The sequence below is a fragment of the Callithrix jacchus genome, chromosome 11 (genome assembly GCF_049354715.1).
Source record: "Callithrix jacchus isolate 240 chromosome 11, calJac240_pri, whole genome shotgun sequence".
NCBI lineage: Eukaryota > Metazoa > Chordata > Mammalia > Primates > Cebidae > Callithrix > Callithrix jacchus.
Window position 1 is genome coordinate 22,886,644 of NC_133512.1, and position 18,741 is coordinate 22,905,384.

At 46.9% G+C, this 18,741-nt stretch overlaps 1 pseudogene across 1 annotated transcript in view; it reads left to right on the plus strand.

Moving 5' to 3' along the window:
* Window positions 1-18,741, plus strand: part of LOC100412501 (aconitate hydratase, mitochondrial pseudogene) — a 32,125-nt pseudogene continuing 13,384 nt past the window's right edge. Inside the window, exon 1 of the transcript XR_013523884.1 lies at window positions 1-18,741. This exon is cut by the window's right edge and continues 13,384 nt beyond it. The product of XR_013523884.1 is annotated as an aconitate hydratase, mitochondrial pseudogene (transcript).

Below are 18,741 nucleotides of genomic sequence, written 5' to 3' on the forward strand. Positions count from 1 at the left end.
AGTGCACAAAATGGCGCCCCACAGCCTACTGGTGAGCCGGCTGCAGAAAGCCCTGGGTGTGTGGCAATACCATGTGGCCTTAGTCCTGTGCCAACGGGCCAAGGTGACGATGAGCCACTTTGAGCCCAATGAGTACATCCACTACCACCTGCTAGAGAAGAACATTAACATTGTTCGCAAATGACTGAACTGGCCTCCGACCCTCCCAGAAAAGATTGTGTGTGGACACCTGGATGACCCGGCTGGCCAGGAAATCGAGTGGGGCAAGACCTACCTGCGGCTGCGGCTGGACCGCAAGGCCATGCAGGATGCGACGGCCCAGATGGCCATGCTGCAGTTCATCAGCAGTGGGCTGCCCAAGGTGGCTGTGCCATCTACCATCCACTGTGACCATCTGATTGAGGCCCAGCTTGGGGGCAAGAAAGACCTATGCCGGGCCAAGGACATCAACCAGGAAGTTTATAATTTTCTGGCAACTGCAGGTGCCAAATACGGTGTGGGCTTCTGGAGGCCTGGATCTGGAATCATTCACCAGATGATTCTGGAAAACTATGCATACCCTGGGGTTCTTCTGATTGGCACTGACTCCCACACCCCCAACGGTGGCGGCCTGGGGGGCATCTGCACTGGAGTTGGGGGTGCCGATGCTGTGGATGTCATGGCTGGGATCCCCTGGGAGTTAAAGTGCCCCAGGGTGATTGGCATGAAGCTGACAGGCTCCCTCTCCGGTTGGACCTCACCAAAAGATGTGATCCTGAGTGGCAGGCATCCTCACAGTGAAAGGTGCCACAGGTGCAATTGTGGAATACCATGGGCCTGGCGTAGACTCCAACCCCTGCACTGGCATGGTGACAATCTGCAACATGGGTGCAGAAATTGGGGCCACCACTTCTGTGTTCCCTTACAACCACAGGATGAAGAAGTACGTGAGCAAGACCGGCCGGGCAGATATTGCCAATCTAGCTGATGAATTCAAGGATCACCTGGTGCCTGATCCTGGCTGCCATTATAACCAACTGATTGAAATTAACCTCAGTGAGCTGAAGCTGCACATCAACGGGCCCTTCACCCCTGAGCTGGCTCACCCTGTAGCAGAAGTGGGCAAGGTGGCAGAGAAGGAAGGATGGCCTGTGGACATCGAGTGGGTCTGATTGGGAGCTGCACCAATTCAAGCTATGAAGATATGGGGCACTCAGCTGCTGTGGCCAAGCAGGCACTGGCCCATGGCCTCCAGTGCAAGTCTCAGTTCACCATCACTCCAGGCTCTGAGCAGATCCGCGCCACCACCGAGTGGGACAGCTGTGCAGGCAGAGGTCTTAAGGGATGTGGGTGGCATCGTCCTGGCCAATGCTTGTGGTCCTCTCCATTGGCCAGTGGGACAGGAAGGACATCAAGAAGGGGGAGAAGAACACAATTGTCACTTCCTACAACAGGAACTTCACAGGCCACAATGATGCAAACCCTGAGACCCATGCCTTTGTCACAACCTCGGAGATTGTCACAGCCCTGGCCATTGCGGGAACCCTCAAGTTCAACCCAGAGACTGACTACTTGATGGACAAGGATGGCAAGAAGTTCAAGCTGGAGGCTCCGGATGCAGATGAACTTCCAAAAGCGGAGTTTGACCCGGGGCAGGACACCCACCAGCACCCCCCTCAAGGACAGCAGCAGGCTGTTGACATGAGCCCTACCAGCCAACGCCTGCAGCTCCTGGAGCCTTTTGACAAGTGGGAGGGCAAGGACTTGGAGGACCTACAGATCCTCATCAAGGTCAAAGGGAAATGTACCACTGACCACATCTCGGCTGCTGGCCCCTGGCTCAAGTTCCGTGGGCACTTGGGCAACATCTCCAACAGCCTGCTCATTGGTGCCATCAACATGGAAAATGGCAAGGCCAACTCTGTGCGCAATGCTGTCACCCAGGAGTTTGGCCCCGTCCCTGATACTGCCCGCTACTACAAGAAACATGGCCTCAGGTGGGTGGTGATCAGGGACAAGAACTATGGTGAGGGTTTCAGCCAGGAGCACGCAGCTCTGGAGCCTCACCACCTTGGGAGCCAGGCCATCATCACCAAGAGCTTTGCCACGATCCACAAGACCAACCTGAAGAAGCAGGGCCTACTGCCCCTGACCTTCGCTGACCCAGCCGACTATAAGATTCGCCCTGTGGACAAGCTGACTATTCAGGGCCTGAAGGACTTCACCCCTGGCAAGCCCCTGAGATGCATCATCAAGCACCCCAATGGGACCCAGGAGACTATCCTCCTGAACCACACCTTCAACGAGACGCAGATCGAGTGGTTCTGTGCCAGCAGTGCCCTCAACAGAATGAAGGAGCTGCAGAAGTGAGGGTGCCCCCCCCACCTCCCCGCCCAGAGCTGTTTTCATATTCAAGTTCAGCTCCACATGCACCATCAGCGGATCCGATCCAGCCAGCTATGGCTTCTTATTCCAAGATGGTGTGACCAGACATGCTTCCTGCTCCCGCTCAGCCCACACAGTGGCTGTGGTTGGGTGGGATTCTTCACATTGCTTTTTAGCCCCTGCCTGCCTATGTTTAGTTTTCAGATCTTAAGCAGCTCCATGCAAGTGTATTTATTTTTGATGACAAGACTCCCATCTAAAGTTTTTCTCCTGCCTTAAAAAAAAAAAAAAAAAAAAAAACAGAACAGGAACAGTAACACTAAATGCAGGACTTGGAGAAAGTGACGAGGCTGGCCGACAGAGTGGACCAAGCATCTCATACAGAGCAGGCAGGATGAGGCCTGGGGAAGCATTTCGCACACATAGTGGAGACACAGGCCTTGGATATGGCACAGCAGCCTTGAAGGTCATCCTTAGGAGTTTGGCTCTGACTGTGGGTCAAACAGACAGCTATGGAGGGCTGTGGGCAAAGGAAGGTATTATCTGGCTCGTGTTGTAAAGGGATCACTGTGGGAGCAGCGACAGGAGGAGGGACCCGGGCAGCAGGCCCCGGAGGAAATGGCCATGGCTCTGCTGGTGTGGTGGTGAGCGGAGTCAGAACCTTGAGCTGGAGCCAGCAGGACTTCCTGGCAGTCAGGGGCAGAGAAGAGTTGTCAGCGATGGCACCGGCGCAGTGGCCAGACACCTGGTGGGACACCACAGGCCGCGGTGCAGAGGGTGGGCTGGGTGGGCCAGGCTGAGATGGAACCCCGGCTGTACGCACACTGAGTTCGAGGTGGTTTATTAGAAGTGGGCAAATCTGGAGTCTGGAGGGAAGTCTGCGATGGAGGTGACACTTTGGAGTATCACTTTGCTTATCGGTGTTATTTAAAGGCAGGAAACCTGATGGGTTACCAAGGAATTGAGGGACACGAAGGAAGGGAGCCAGGACGTAGCTGCAGTGGCAGAGAAGAGAAGGTGCGGTCACTGAGGTGGGAAGACGTCTGTTTCCCTGGAAGCCATGTGTGGAGAAGGGAGGGGCTTCTCCCCTTGTCAGCGGCTTCTGGAGCATGAGACAAAGGCCCAGCACTGGCCATTGGAGTCGGTGTGGAGGTCCTCGGGGAACTCCTCGGCGGCATAGATGGCACTTCACAGGAGTTTTGTTGCAAAAGGTAGGACAGAGAGAGTCGCAGCTGGTGAGCAAAATAGGGTCAAGGAAACACTTTAAGTTCAGAGAAATAACAGAATGTTTGTAATTTGACGGGAGTGATGTAATGTGCAGTTGGAAAGCAGGGGTGACGTCACAGGATGCAGTAGGTGTGCTGGAGTGACCTCTCCAAGGAGGCAAGGGGCTGGGGGCAGGTGCACCAGGGTGAGGGATCAGACAGGATTGCTGATACCGCCGTGGGTGAAATGACACCGGTGGGTGCACAGGCAAGCTGGAAGCTGTGGGTGCTGCCTTGGAGCGTGTCAGTTAACAGTGAGGTGCCTGAGGGTGGAGGAGGTGGCGGTGCTGGATTGAAGGCAGAAGAGAAAGTGTGAAAGCGCTCAGGAGGAGAATGAATGAGCTGTCCTCCAGCTGCAGCCTGCTTCAGAGAGCACTGAGTAGGTTTTCCAGACACAGACTGCTGGGCAGACATCTGATTCAGTAGATCTGGGTCAGGACGGAGAACGTGTATTTCTAACAAGTTCCAGGGTGATACTAATGCCTCTGGCTTGGGACCTCACACTTCGGGGTGACACTGGTCTGGAGCCAGGTTCTGTGGTAGCCTCAGGGGCTCCTGTGGTCCCCGCTAGTGAGAGCAGGTAGCAGGTGTGTGTGTTCTTGCCAGGCGTTCAGCTTACTGTTTAGTTTATCTGAATTGCTTTTTCCTGCACGTGGGCTCATTGGCTGTCCTCAAGAGGACACATAGTGACATGCTGCAGAACAGTCACGAGTGGGGATGGAAGCTGAGTGGAAATGCTGGCCAGGGTAGCTTATGTCTGTGAGGCATGATCTAGCTGAATCTTTTACTGGGGCCCTGACATCAGTTTCTGGGGTTGGCAGCCCCTGCTGAGCTGGCTTCCAGCCACCTGCCCTTCACAGTGGCACCCTGACCTTCACTCTGGGCCAGAGACCCTCTGTCTTCAAATAAGGCTCCTGTTCAGTGCCGGGTGCAAAAGGCATCAGGGAGCTGACTGAGGTCTGGCCTGCCTGTGAGCCAGCCTCCTTGCTGCCAGCCAGAGGCACGAGGTCTGGGGCCACGCATCCCGTGACCGACAGCCACTAGGCTCGGGGCTCAGCTGCTCCTCCGTCCTCCCACCACCTCTCTGCTCAGCTGTTGGTTACCACTTGCTTCCTCTGCTTTTCAGCATCCCCGGTCGCACGGCTGTTTCCTGCCCTCCTGCCCCGGGCTGTGGGATACACCGGCAGGCTTGCCTGATCTTGTGGACCCTGGGAGGGAGCCTAAGTGTGTGCCCAACACAGGTAGTCCGTGGGCACACACAGACCCGCCGCCCCCACAGCCTGCTGAGTTCAGGGACCAGAGACAGGCTGGATGTATTGAAGCCTATGAGGGTTTGCATCTCGGTACTTTTCCTGGGACTCTTCCTGAGCCGTACTGAGTACGCACTGCTGGCACAGCCATCACACATGGAGCAGAACGTCAAGCCCCTCACTCCTCCTGGTCCTGTGCAGAATCCATGTTCAGGGACCAGAGAGGGGCACGGAGCACACCAGATGACTCAGCTTTTCTGAAATTTTCTCACATGGATTATTTTGCTAACATTTTCATTTTGTGATTTTTATCCTATATGGAAAGCCCATTCAGTCTTTGATTTTGAATGGGAAACCCATTCAAATGGAAAAGTTCACAAATTGGGACCATTTTCTGAGACCCCGCATCCTCTCCATTGCTGGCTGACACAGAGCCACCCGCTCTGCATATGGCTGTGTCTCTGCAGCCTTCCTGGAAGAAAAGCCCTCAGCAGCCACCGGCATCAGAAGGAAGCAGCTGATGAGGAGGGAAGGGGGAGGAAGGGGGAATTGCCATGGCCTGTGGTACAACTACAAAACCAAAAAGCCATGACCCTCTCCCCGCCTTCCCTCCCCCAACTTGAAAAGTATGAGGCCTCACAGACATCATCTGCTGATGCCTGAAACGCCTGTATTCCACATGCAGAGAGAAGCGCACAGCTAAAGTGCCTGGGCTGGTGAGGGTGTGGCTCACTCATGTGGCAGGAGTGGTCTCTGGGCCTTAGAGGATTATTGGGAGGATTAAATAAAATAACTTGAGTAACGCACCTAGGATGGTACAAGCGTGCACTACATGCCACTTTTACACTAAATTAAGGATTAAGTAATGGACATCAGTTTTCTAGGAAAAAAGAAGTTAATCATGGAACTGGTTGCTTCTGTAGCTCCGCCCCATCAGAGAGCAGCAGGCACCTCCACCCCACCCCCAGGTCACTTGTTCTCTCTTCCAGACCTGCACCACTTCCTCGGTTCTTCTGTGAATAGCAGCCCCTCCCTTCAGAGAACTGCTCTTCCCGTTCAGATGAAGCAGCTTCAGCATACACAGGCCTCACACACAGCTGGTTCTTCTGGGGAGATGTGAAATTTAATCTAAAATTAGCACATTTTAAGTCATCAGTAATGTTCCCAGTGGCCTACTCAAGGGATATAGCAACAGGGATTCTTCATTCTCTTTATTCTAAGCTCTGATACATTTAATGGGTTTAATCGCTTGAGTACATTTCACTTCTAATGTATAATAATAATATTGGCCATTATTGAGCTGGGCACTGTGCAGAGCACTTGATAAGCATCATTGCATTCAATTATCCTATTTGGCCCTGCTATAAAAAGCCTGTACGTAAGCTTCTCAAGACATAGCTTATGACAAGTGAGGTGGCTGAGGGCGGGGAGAATCACCCAGGGTCACACTGCTAGTGAGTTGTGGAACAGAGATTCCTTCAGACCTTAATGTATGAGAGTAGCATCCAGACACTTCAAAGTCAAGGATAAAAGGTGGCACTAATTACATTCTCAGAAGGGTGGAGGAAGACTGGCTGTGGGAGTGGACAGGAGAGTGACATCACAGCGTTGAGAGCTCCGTGGACAGAAGACATGCCCAAGTCAAAGCATTAACTTGTGCGCACAAGCTATATATTTGTGTGTTATAGCCTGTTCAAACAGGCGGTTGTCAGTGTCTCAACCTGGTGAGCTTCTGAAGGAATAAGATGATGCAACTGTTACTGCTTTGCACCCAGTTAATGAGTCTAGACAGTGATCGCTGGTGGCTCTCTGGGGACAAGCAGACATGCGTACCTTCTAACGCAAATACACACCGCTTCTGAAGTAGACCTAAAAAAATAACACCCTAAATCTGATCAAGCTTCTCCATCTACCAATTTATAAGAAATACAGTGGCGGAGGGCAGAGGAACACATTGGAAAACACCATCCCCAGACAGTGGCTGAGCTGCAAGACAAAGGACCTGGTTTCTTTCATTAAAAAATAAAAGGCACGTGAATTTAAAAAGAGACAAAGATGAGCCTTTAGGTTCAAAGAGACATAGAAATCTCATGCCTTATTTGGACCAGATACAAGCAATTTTTAAAAAAACAGATAAATATAAATACTGGTTGGATCTTTAAAGATACGGAGAAATTATTTTCACGTTTAATGCAGATTGATATGCTGCCTGCGGAAATGTTTATAGATGAAGCGTCTGGGATTTGCTTCAACATAATGCAGGGAAGGTCCAGGAGTGTAGATCCGTGAAATAAGACTGGCCTTTTGTCTACTGCTGTGTGATAAATCACCCCAACAAGTGACAGCTACCGTGCCCAGCCATAATGTCTTTATTTTATAATTTATCTACTATAGTCTAGAGTTTTGATGATGGTTTGAAGACTTGTCCCATCTCATCAGCCGAAGTTGGAGATCATCGGACAAGAGTTATGTGGGTTATGAGCCCACCTCACTCCGATATGTCCTCACCTTGACTAGTGACATGTGCAATCACGCTATTTCCAAATAAGGTCGCATTCTAACAGTCCAGGAAAGACATGAATTTTAGGGAAACACTGCCCAACCCAATACATTCTTCATGTGTGCCTGTTCAGATGGCTGCTTGAGTCCCTATGACATGGGGACTGGATTCTCCCAGAGCAATGATCCAGGAGAGTCATTGGCAGAAATTGCAATCACTTTATCAGAAGTCACACACCATCACCTCTACCACATTGTAGAACTGACTGCACAAGGGCACACATATCAGGAGGCAGCGAGAACTGAGGGCCACTGTGGGAACCTATACAGGACTCACACCCCTCCACCTGAAAAATACATTCAGCTCTTCTCAGCCCCCATGTGTCCGTTGCATTGCAGCGTCAGCCTCTGCTCAGCTGCTGGGGCACAATGCCCACCAGCTTCGTAGAAGCTCTTTTTTAAAAAAATCTAAACAGTTGTCTGAGGCATGACCCCAGAGTTTTCTCTTAATAAAACTCTTAACAAGAGATTTTACAAGATACTGTCTTGATTTTCTCTATGCCATATTTTTCTGATAGTACCCTGGTTTTTATTTTTGTCTGGAAGCTATTTCTTAAATTTGGCATTGTTTGCCATCTGGAAGGTCTGAGAATTTTCAAAGCAGCCTTTTCTGGTTAATAGCCCTCCCTTTGGCTTCTTTCGCTGACATTTCTCCTTGCTCTTTATGTAAAAAGAGGAGGAGGTAGACAGCATCTTTGACCTTCCGCCTGGAAATTTCCTGGTAAGTCGCTAGGTTTATTAGGTGCATTTTCCATTGTCTCTCTTGGAAGAGGTATCTTGCATGACAGAACAGAAGAGGGGGAAAAACCATTTTGTCTTATCTGCTTTAGCACATGTGCTCTCTCTTTTGCTCTTTCTCTTTCTTACTTCACACACACACACACACACACACACACACACACACACCCCTGCTGCATCATTTGAAACCAGGCTGTAGATACTGGGACCCCGTTCTCCTACACACTTCATCTGCCTCTTCTAAAAATAATAACCTGCCACATAATCATAATACCAGTATTGCACCTGAGAAAACTAACAATGATTTTGACAATATTATGTTGCGTCCAAGCCATATTCAGTATCCCCAATTGACTTTTAGGTCAGTATTGTTTTTCAATCAGGATCCAGTCTAGGTACATATTTTATGTTTCTTTCATCTCTGTCAACCTAGGACCATCCCCTCAACCTGTGTTTTTGTTTTGTTTTTAATGGCGCTGACGTTCTCGGGACTCCAGGACTGTTGTATAGAGCTTCTCCCTTAGGGCTTTTCTTCTTCCTTTCCTCTGGTGTCATTTAACTCGTTCTGTGATCTTCCACTTCCTGTAAAGCTGGAAGTTAGGTCTACCCTTTAGAGCTGTGCTGTCCAATATGCACTAGCCACATATGGACATTTATTTATAAATTTAATTTGATGAGGATTAATGTAAATTTAAAAATTAAGTTCCTCAGCCTCGCTAGCCTTAAGTGCCCAGTGGTCAACATGTAGCTAGCTAGTGGCTATGTACTGGGCAGTGCCCATGTAGAACATTTCCATCCTCATAGAAAGGTCTATTGGGTAACACTGCTGTGGAGGAATCCAGGTGAAACATTTTTGCTGTGAGTGCTACTTCGGTGATACTGGCACTTCATATTACATCACATGAGGAGTGCTGGCTAGGAGGTCCTATGTGCCCTGAGGGACTACTGTAAACTGTGCACATGTAACAGAGACAGCACACTCTTCCCTGCTCTAGACATTCTTCTCTGCTCCTGTCAGCCTGGATGCTACATCCTGTGATGGGAAAAAAATTCTAGGGAAAATAAAATAATTTTAGAGCTGGCCACATGTAGTGGCTCACATCTGTAATCCCAGCACTTTGGGAGGCCGAGGTGGGTGGATCATGAGGTCAAGAGATCAAGACCATCATGGCCACCATGGTGAAACCTTGTCTCTATTACAAGTTCAAAAATTAGCCAGGCGTGATGGTGGGCACCTGTAGTCCCAGCTACTCGGGAGGCTGAGGCAGGAGAATTGCTTGAACCAGGGAGGCAGAGGTTATGGTGAGCCAAGATTGTGCCACCACACTCCAGCCTGGTGGCAGTAATAATAATAATTTTAGAGCTGCAAGGGAACTTTGGTATTATTTTATAAACAGCTGAGGAAACCACACCCAAAGAGGTTTAAAACTTGCCCAAGGTCACTGATAGCTAATTGGCAGCCAAGGATGACCTTCAATAAACATCTTCTTATCCCTGGCCAGACGCATACATCAGAGTTGAAGTAGCTTGCCGCAACTGACATCAGTTGGCACTACTACCACTAACAATCATAAAATCATGTTATGAGTATTAAGGCCAGGCACCGTATCTGGCCATTACAAACATTACTTCACAAAATTCTCAGAACCATCTCATAAGGAGGTTAGTAACAAAATGTCCGATGAACAGAAATTCATTCTTTCAAATAATAAACTTAGAACCTACTGGCTCAATGCTTCTTCTGAAAGCAGTTCAACAATAAAAGCTGATGTGGCTGTGATTATGTTGGCCTTTCCCTCTTAGTCACAGGATAGTTATTGCAGGTCCAAATATCACATCAGTGATCAAAGCAGGGAGAATGGGCTTGTGACAATGCCAGCAACTCGAGTCCCATTTATGAGAAAAGTGAAATCTTTCCCAGGGGCCCCAGAGTAAGTTCTATGTGCAATTCATCAGCCAAAACTGTCACATGATGCCCCTGCTGCACTGGACAAATGAAATGAGAGAGAACTTCTCCAGGAGCATCAGGCAAGACATCAGATTAGGAACAGGGCTTGGATAAACCAAGCAACTGTGGAATTGTTCCCATCCTGATTCGGATTAGGGAACTGATGCTCAGCGTGGCAGAATACCTCCCTGTGCTTACCCAGCTAGTGAGGGGCACAGCTGGTTTGACTCCCAAGCTCGTGGTGAGTAAGCTTTGCTCACTGAAGAACATAAGGAACACTCTGGCGCTGCTTGGGTTCGGCGGCTGGTTCAAACACTGAATAGGTGAGGTCTGTGTGTCCTCAAGGGACAGGGGAGAGACTGACCCCAGAGTGATGCTGCCACCTAAATAATGAACTGAAGGCAATTCAAGAGGAAGGCCGCCTGAATGGCATGTTGAAGTGGATACCTAAGAGAACTATTGTCTCCATTCAATATATGTTTAACACTATATTTCATATACATATGCATTTAATGTGTTATGTATGCTATAAATGTGTGTATATATACATATCTTGGGTGCAATATTTCATATATGTAAAAATAGATTTAATGCTGTGTTTCATATTTTCCTCCAACTCTCTCTTCTCTGTGAGAGCTTAATCCCACCAGCCCTGGTTTTGCTAACCATGGACCCTTTCAAGAAAGTTGTAAAAGACTCATGTAATAAAAGAAAAGAAAATGGAGCTGCTTTTTCTCTCTTCAAATTGGCAATTATATATGAACTAAATCATTATAATTACAACTCATTATAATTATGGCAAATCATTGTTGTTCCTTCAAAATCATTATTATTCATTATCATTCATTCAAAATCATTATAATCATTATAATGATTTTCTGCATATAATTACCAATAATACACAGTGTTGGCAAAAGCTGGCAGAATTCATAGTAATTCTTCTGGAGGCAATATGTGGCAACAGCTCTAAAATATGTACATGTACTTGGACGCAGCAACTTAAATCCAATATTTTATTCTGAGGAAATGAATGTGGATGCACATAAAAAACAGTGGCAAGCACTCTCAGTGCAGTGTCGTTTATAGCAGAGAAAAATTAGCAACAAGACAAGCAAGAAAACAAATTGGAGAAATATATTCATATCATAAAATTCAAAATAAAACACGTGGTAAAATTATAAAAGCAAAGAAATTATAAACACAAAATGTGGGACAATGGTGTGAGTGCAATGAGAAAGATTTACAGGGACCTCAGTTCTATTTCTTAAGTGGGATGGGCTTACAGTGTGTTTATGTTATTGTATTTGGTCTGCATCATCCACAATTATACCAACAAATTGTGGGGCACTACAATAAAGTTTGATTTTTCGCTGGAGCCCCGGTCCTGGGAGTTGGCAGGAGATCTCAACTCCACGCAGTCATCCAGGGACCCAGGCTCCATCATTCTCCACGGGATCCTCTGCGCCCAGGCTCCAGGAAGGGAAGGGAGAGCCCTTAGGGCCTGGCAGCGCAGCAGGGCCAGGCCTGGAGGGTCTCAGGTCTCCTGCATCCTATTTCATTGCCCACCGTGGCCCCAGCTTGCTGCCAGGGCACTGGGAACAGTGGTCCTGGACACGGGGGAAGGCGGCGCCCCTGGCGAGAAGCAGCAATTCCACCGCAGCCACGCGCAGGACACGCCCATCCTTTTCAATGACATATTTTATTTTTAGAGTGAAAAGCAAAATGGAAAGAGAGGGGTTTAAATAAACTGGAGCAGTTGCCGGGAGCAGTGGCTTAGCCCGTATCCCAGCACTTGGGAAGACCGAGGCAGGCTGATCATGCTGAGGTCGGGAATTTGAGACCGGCCTGACCAACATGGAGAAACCCTGGCTCTAATAAAAATACACAATTAGCTGGGCGTGGTGGCGCATGCCTGTAATCCCAGCTACTCGGGAGGCTGAGGCAGGAGAATCGCTTGAACCCGAAAGGTGGGCGTTGCCATGAGCCCGTGATCGCGCCATTGCACTCCAGCCTGGGCAACAAGAGCGAAATTCTATCAATCAATCAATCAATAAACTGGAGCAGTTTAATCGCACAGGGATGCTATTTAATCCTCAGCAGGGAAGAGGAGACCGTTGAAATGCCATGAAAAATGTTGGAGAAAACAGACTCCTGCGCATGTCCCGGGCTGCTCGCCAGGGTGGCAGGCCGTGTGCATATCCTCTCTCTGCGCCTGCCTCCACAATGAACACAAACTATTTTCGTAATTAGATAAAAAAAAACGCATGGGTTTGGTTTGGTCTCGAATAAAGACCTTGAAGTGCTTGGCAGGTGTCCGCTCCCGGAGCCACCTCGGGTCCCCGGCTCCTGTGGGTGCCCCCGCCTCAGGTGGTCCCAATCCCGTGGCGGGTGGCCGAGGGGACCACGGGGACGCCGGCCTTCTGGTCCGGGGAGCCTCCCATACCAGTCTCTGCCTTGTCCCAACCCCGCCCTAGCGTTGCGCAGGTCAGGGACGCTCATCCACCTGCATCTGCCTTCGCCTCGGGCCTGCGGGTGCCGGTCCTCGCTCAGCTGCAGTGCGGTGCCCAGGCCCGCACCATGCCGGGGTCGGGGGCCTGTCTCGAAGGAGAGCGCAGCGAGCGGGAGCGGGACGGGGACAGGGAGATAACTCTCCACGCCTTCCCTCCCCAGGCCTTCAGGGCCCAGAGGCACCCTGAAAGCTACTGAAGGTTGGACAAGCTGCCCCTCCCTGTGACTGGCTGGGGTCACTTGGAAGGAGCCAGCTGAGCTCCGACCAGGTTCCTGCAGAGGCTTCTGATCACCGAGCCTGTCCTGGCGGAGGAGAGCAGCGACCAGCCCGACCTCCAGAGGAGACGGGAGCCCTCCACCTGCGCAGACTGCGCCCTCTACCACCCCTGCCTCTGTAGGTCCTGCCACTCTCCTTCGGCCCCTGCAGCCTCCACACGCCTACTTCTGGGCATCAGGGATGCCAGGGGTAGCAGAGGTCCCAGAGAGCCTTGAGTACAAACCTGTCACACTTGAGGGGAGAAACCTGGCGTAGCGCCGAGGTGGTCAGCAGACCTTTGGAAATGCTGGTTAGATGAGAAGCCGGGATTGCTACCCTCTGTCTGTATCTTACATCTCTGCGGGCCCACAATGACAAGGATAGTAATGAAGAAAAAGAGGAGCAACGATTGCATTGTCACCTATTCCATTTGCTGAGAGCATCTGACTCCTTCCAGGGACCCCTGAGCTTCCCCTTGGAGAAGTCGATGTGACAGACTCGTGGCTGGGGGGACATCTGGGGCCGGAGACTTTAGGTCTTGTCCTAACATTACCTCCCCACCTAGGGTGCCCTTGAGGTCCCGCCAGTCCTCCGCCTATTCCCATGGGTTCCCCAGCAGCACCTGGATGCCATTTCAGGGCTGACCACCCAGCACTCGATCTTGTGGTAACCAGCCAGAACCCAGAAGCTGAGCATTGCCCTATGCGCTCTGGTCCTGTCTGTCCAGTAAAGCACTCACGGCACGACCAGCTTTTTAACCCTTGAAATGTGGCTGCTCCAAGTGGAATTGTGCTAATGAATATGTGTTAGATACAGTGGACTTTGAAGACAATATGGAAAAAAGTACCATTTCTCATTAATACATCCTTACATATCAAAATGATAATACTTTGATATATTAGGATGAATAACATTAAAATAAATTTCCGGTTTTTTGCTTTATTAATCTTTGTAATGAAAACTTAATGCACTGGTTCACATTATAACTTTAGTGGAAAGCTCTGGCATAGACTATACATCTAAAAGCTTTTCTCCATGTAAGCTTTAAAGTAAGACGCAAAATTCCTTTCTTCTACAAAAACATGAAGGATTGTCGTTTGTAAGGGCTGCGCTCAGGCAATTTTGACAGGTATACCCTTGTTATCAATCTTCTGTTTCCATGTGCACTGAATACTAGTCTGTGGCAAATGGTATTAGCACTGTTTGTGATTTCTGGAGTCCAGGGAGAAAGACAAAGGCAGAGTACTCCAGCATTCCTGGTCACAGTTGAAAACAGACCAAGTCACATTGCTCCTCCATATGCTCTTGAGACCTCCACAAGAACGTAAGTAATTCGGTAAAGTAAAGCCCAGATCCTCAAGGTTGGCAGCAGAGGGAGATCTCTTAGTGAGGAGATCCAATGGGACCCAACTCTACTCCCCTTCACCTTCTTCTTGGAGTGGGGGTGTCTTGATAATCATCCCTGCACCCACCACACTGCTTGTAGGAGGGCACTGGGCCCCTTCTGCACAGGCACAGGAATGGAACAGGATCATCTCTGGACACTTCAGCACAGCCCATCTGAGACAGGAGTATTACTATAAAAAGTTATGGGGTAGGGAACAAAAGAAACGCCCAAAGCACAGGCATACCTGGGAGATGTTGCAGGTTCAGTTCCAGACCACCACAATTAAGTGAATATTGTAATAAAGTGAGTCATACAAATGTTTGGTTGCCTAGTACACATAAAAGTTGTTTACATTATATTGCAGTCTACGAAATGCACAGCAGCATTATGTCCAAAAACCAAGCAGGGCGTGGTGGCTCACACTTGTAATCTCAGCACTTTGGGAGGCTGAGGCAGGAGGATCACGAGGTCAAGAGATTGAGACCATCCTGGCCAACATGGTGAAACCCCATCTCTACCAAAAATACAAAAAATTAGCTGGGTTAAATTAAATTAGCCTTTGGTCTCAGATACTCTGGAGGCTGAGGCAGGAGAATCGCTTGAACTCAGGAGATGGAGATTGCAGTGAGCTTAGATTGCACCACTGTACTCCAGCCTGGCGACAGAGCGAGATTCCATCTCAAAACAAACAAACCAACCAAAAAAACCCACAATGTACATAGCTCCATTAAAAATTACTTTATTGCTAAAAATGCAATAAAGTCATCTGAACTTTTCAGTGGGTCATAATCTTTTTGCTGGTGGAGGTGTAGCCCCAATGTTGACAGCTGCTAACTGATTGGGGTGGTAGTTGCTAAAGGTTGGACTGGCTGTCGCAATTTCTTAAAGTAAGACAACGAAGTCTGCTGCATTGATTGACTTCCTTTTAGCAAAGATTTCTCTGTAGCGTGCAATGCTGTTTGACAGAATTTTACCAATAGTAGAACTTCTCTCAAAATTGGAGATACACCTCTCAAACCCTGGCATTATCTTACCCACAAAATTTATGATATATTCCAAATCCTGTGTTGTAATTTCAACAACATTCAGGCATCTTTAGTAGGAGGAGATTCCACCTCAAGAAACCACTTTCTTCACTCATCCATAAGAAGCGACTCCTCATCCATTAAAGTTTTACCATGAGATTGCAGCAATTCAGTCAGAACTTCAGGCTCCACTTCTAATTGTATTTCTCTTGCTGCTTGCACCACATCCACAGTTACTTCCTCCACTGATGTCTTGAACCCCTCCATGAAGTCAAGTCATCCATGAAGGTTAGAATCTACTTCTTTCAAGCTACAGTTAATGTTGGTATTTTGACTGCCTCCCATAAATCACAGATGTTCTTAATGGCATCTAGAATGGTGAATCCTTTCCAGAAGGTTTTTAATTTACTTTGCTCAGGTCCACAGAGGAATCACTATCTATGACAGCTACAGCCTTACAAAATGTATGTTTTAAACAGTAAGACTTGAAAGTCAAAATGACTCCTTGATCCACGGACTGCAAAATGAATGTGTGTTAGCCGGCACAAAAACAAAATAATCTACCTCTTCATCAGAGCTCTTGGGTGATTAAGTCTACTGTCAATAAGCAATAATATTTTGAAATGAATCTTTTTTGCTGAAATGCACTATGCTTAAAATACTCAGCAAACCCGCTATAAACAGATGTACTGTCATCCAAGCTTTGCTGTTCCAGTTATAGGATACAGGCAGAGTAGATTTAGCATAATTCTTTAGAGCCCTAGGATTTTCAGAATGATAAATGAGCATTGGCTTCAACTTCGCTCACCAACTGTATTAGCCCCTAACTAGAGAGTTAGTTTGTCCTTTGAAGCTTTGAAGCCAAGTGCTGACTTTTCTTCTCTAGCTATGGAAGTCCTAAATGGCATCTTCTTCAAGTAGAAGGATGTTTTGTCTCCATGCAAACTCTGTTGCTGAGTGTAGCCACCCTTCTCAGTGGCCTTAGATCTGGATTACTTGCTGCAGCTTCCACATCGGCACTTTCTGCTGCACCCTGTACTTCCAAGCTACCAAGATGACTTGTTTCTCAAATCACATGAAGCAATCTCTGCTAGCTTCAAACTTTTTTCTGTAGTTTCCTCACCTCTCAGCCACCACAGAATTGAAGACTATATCAGCATTGCGTGCTCGCTGGAATAGCACTTGCAATTTCCTTCAGGAACTTTTCCTTTGTATTCACAACTTGGCGACCCAGTACAAGAGGCCTCGCTTTCAGCCTGTGTCAGCTTTCGACATCCCTTCCTCCCTAAGCTTAATCATTTCTAGCTTTTGATTTAAAGTGAGTGACATACAACTCTTCCTTTCACTTGAACATTTATAGGCCACTGTAGGGTTATTAACTGGCCTAATTTCAATATTGTTTGTTGTGAGTCAGGGAAGAGAGTGGGAAGGAGATGAAATGGAGGGCAAGGCAGTCAGAATGCACATTTATTGACTAAGTTCACCATCTTGTATAGGCATGGCTATTGACACCCTATGGTACAAAAGTAACATCAAAGATCACTGATCACAGATCACCATAAGTTATTTATTAATGAAAAATTTGAAATAGTGTGAGAACACATGAGACATGGAGATAAAAAGTGAGCATATGCTGTTGGAAAAATGACACTGATAGACTTGCTCGATACAGGGTTGTCACAAACCTTCAATTTGTAAAACACATGATATCTACAGAGAGCAATAAAGTGAAGTATAAAATAAGGTGTGACTGTAATATGCATGTACAAAACAGTGGGTTTTTTGAGATCTTTTTGGTTATTACTCATTTTAACTTTTTATTATTAAATATTTTGAGCATACTTGTAAAAGCAGAGTAAATAGTATACCAAATCCTCATTTATTCATCACCCACATCCAGTCTTCATTTTTAAAATTTTGTTAATTGACACATAACAATTGTATGTATTTATGGGGTATATGTCATATTTTGAGACAAGCAAACAAAATAATGGTCAAATCAGGGTATTTAGGCTATCCATCACCTCAGTCATTTATCTTTCCCTTGTTCTGAGAAAATTTCAGTTTTTCTCTTCTAGCTATTATAAAATACACTGTTAACTGCAGTCACCCCACTGTGCTGTTGAACAATGAAATTATTCCTTCTTTCTAACTGTAATTTTGTACTCATTAACCAGCCTTTCTTCATGACACCCTCTCCCCACAACCCCTGCAACTTCCCAGCCTCTGATAATTATCAACCTTCCTTCAACTTGCATGAGATCACCTTTTTTAGCTCCCACATATTGCTGAGGACATGTGATATTTGTTTTCCTGGCTTATTTCACTTAACACAGTGACCTCAAGTTCCAATCCCTGTTGCTGCAAATGACAGAACTCCATTTTTTTAATGGTGAAATAATATTCCATTGTATATGTATGCCTCATTTTCCTTCTTCATTCATTCACTGATAGACACAGGTGGATTCCATATGCTGGCTATTGTGAATAGTGCTTCAGTAAACATGGTGGTCAGATGTCCCTTTGATACGTCGATTTCCTGCCTTTTGGGTAAATACCTGGTAGTGGGGATAACTGGATTATATTACGGTAGTTCTACTTTTAGTTTTTCCAGAAACCTCCACACTGTTTTTCATAATGGCTGTAGTAATTTTTATATCCACCAACAGTGTATAAGAGTTTCCTTTTTTCCATATTCTTGCCAGCATTTTTTTGTCTTTTCAATAATAGTCATTCTAATTGTGGTAAGATGAAATCTCACTGTGGTTTTGATTTGTATTTCCCTGATGGCTAGTGATGTTAAACATTTTTTCATATACTTGGCCATTTGCATGCCTTCTTTTGAGAAATGTCTCTTGCCCACTTTTTAAAAGGGGTTATTTGTGTTTCTTGCTGTTGACTTGTTTTTAGTTCCTTGTATATTCTAAATATTAGCCCCTTGCTGGATAATTCACACATATTTTCTTCCATTCTACAGATTGTCTCTTCACTCTGTTGACTGTTTCCTTTGTTTTGTGGAATCTTTTTAGCTTAATATAGTCCCATTTGTCCACTTTTGTTTTTGAGGTCTTAGCCATAAAATTTTTGCCTTGACCAATCTCCTGAAACATTTCCCATTGTTTCTTCCAGTAGTTTAATAATTTCAGGTCTTATATTTATGTCTTTAATTTTTTTATATGGTGAGAGATTAGGGGTCTAATTTCATTATTCTGCAGATGAATATTCAGTTTTCTCGGTACCATTTATTGAAGAGGGTATCCTTTCCCTAATGCATATTCTTGGTACCTTTGGTGAAAGTCAGTTGGTTGTAATATATGAATTTATTTCTGGGTTTTCTATTCTGATCCATTGGTCTGTGTGTTTGTTTATACCAATACTACACTCTTTGGGTTACCAAAGTCTTGTAATGTTTTGAAGTTAGGTAGTGTGATGCCTTCAGCT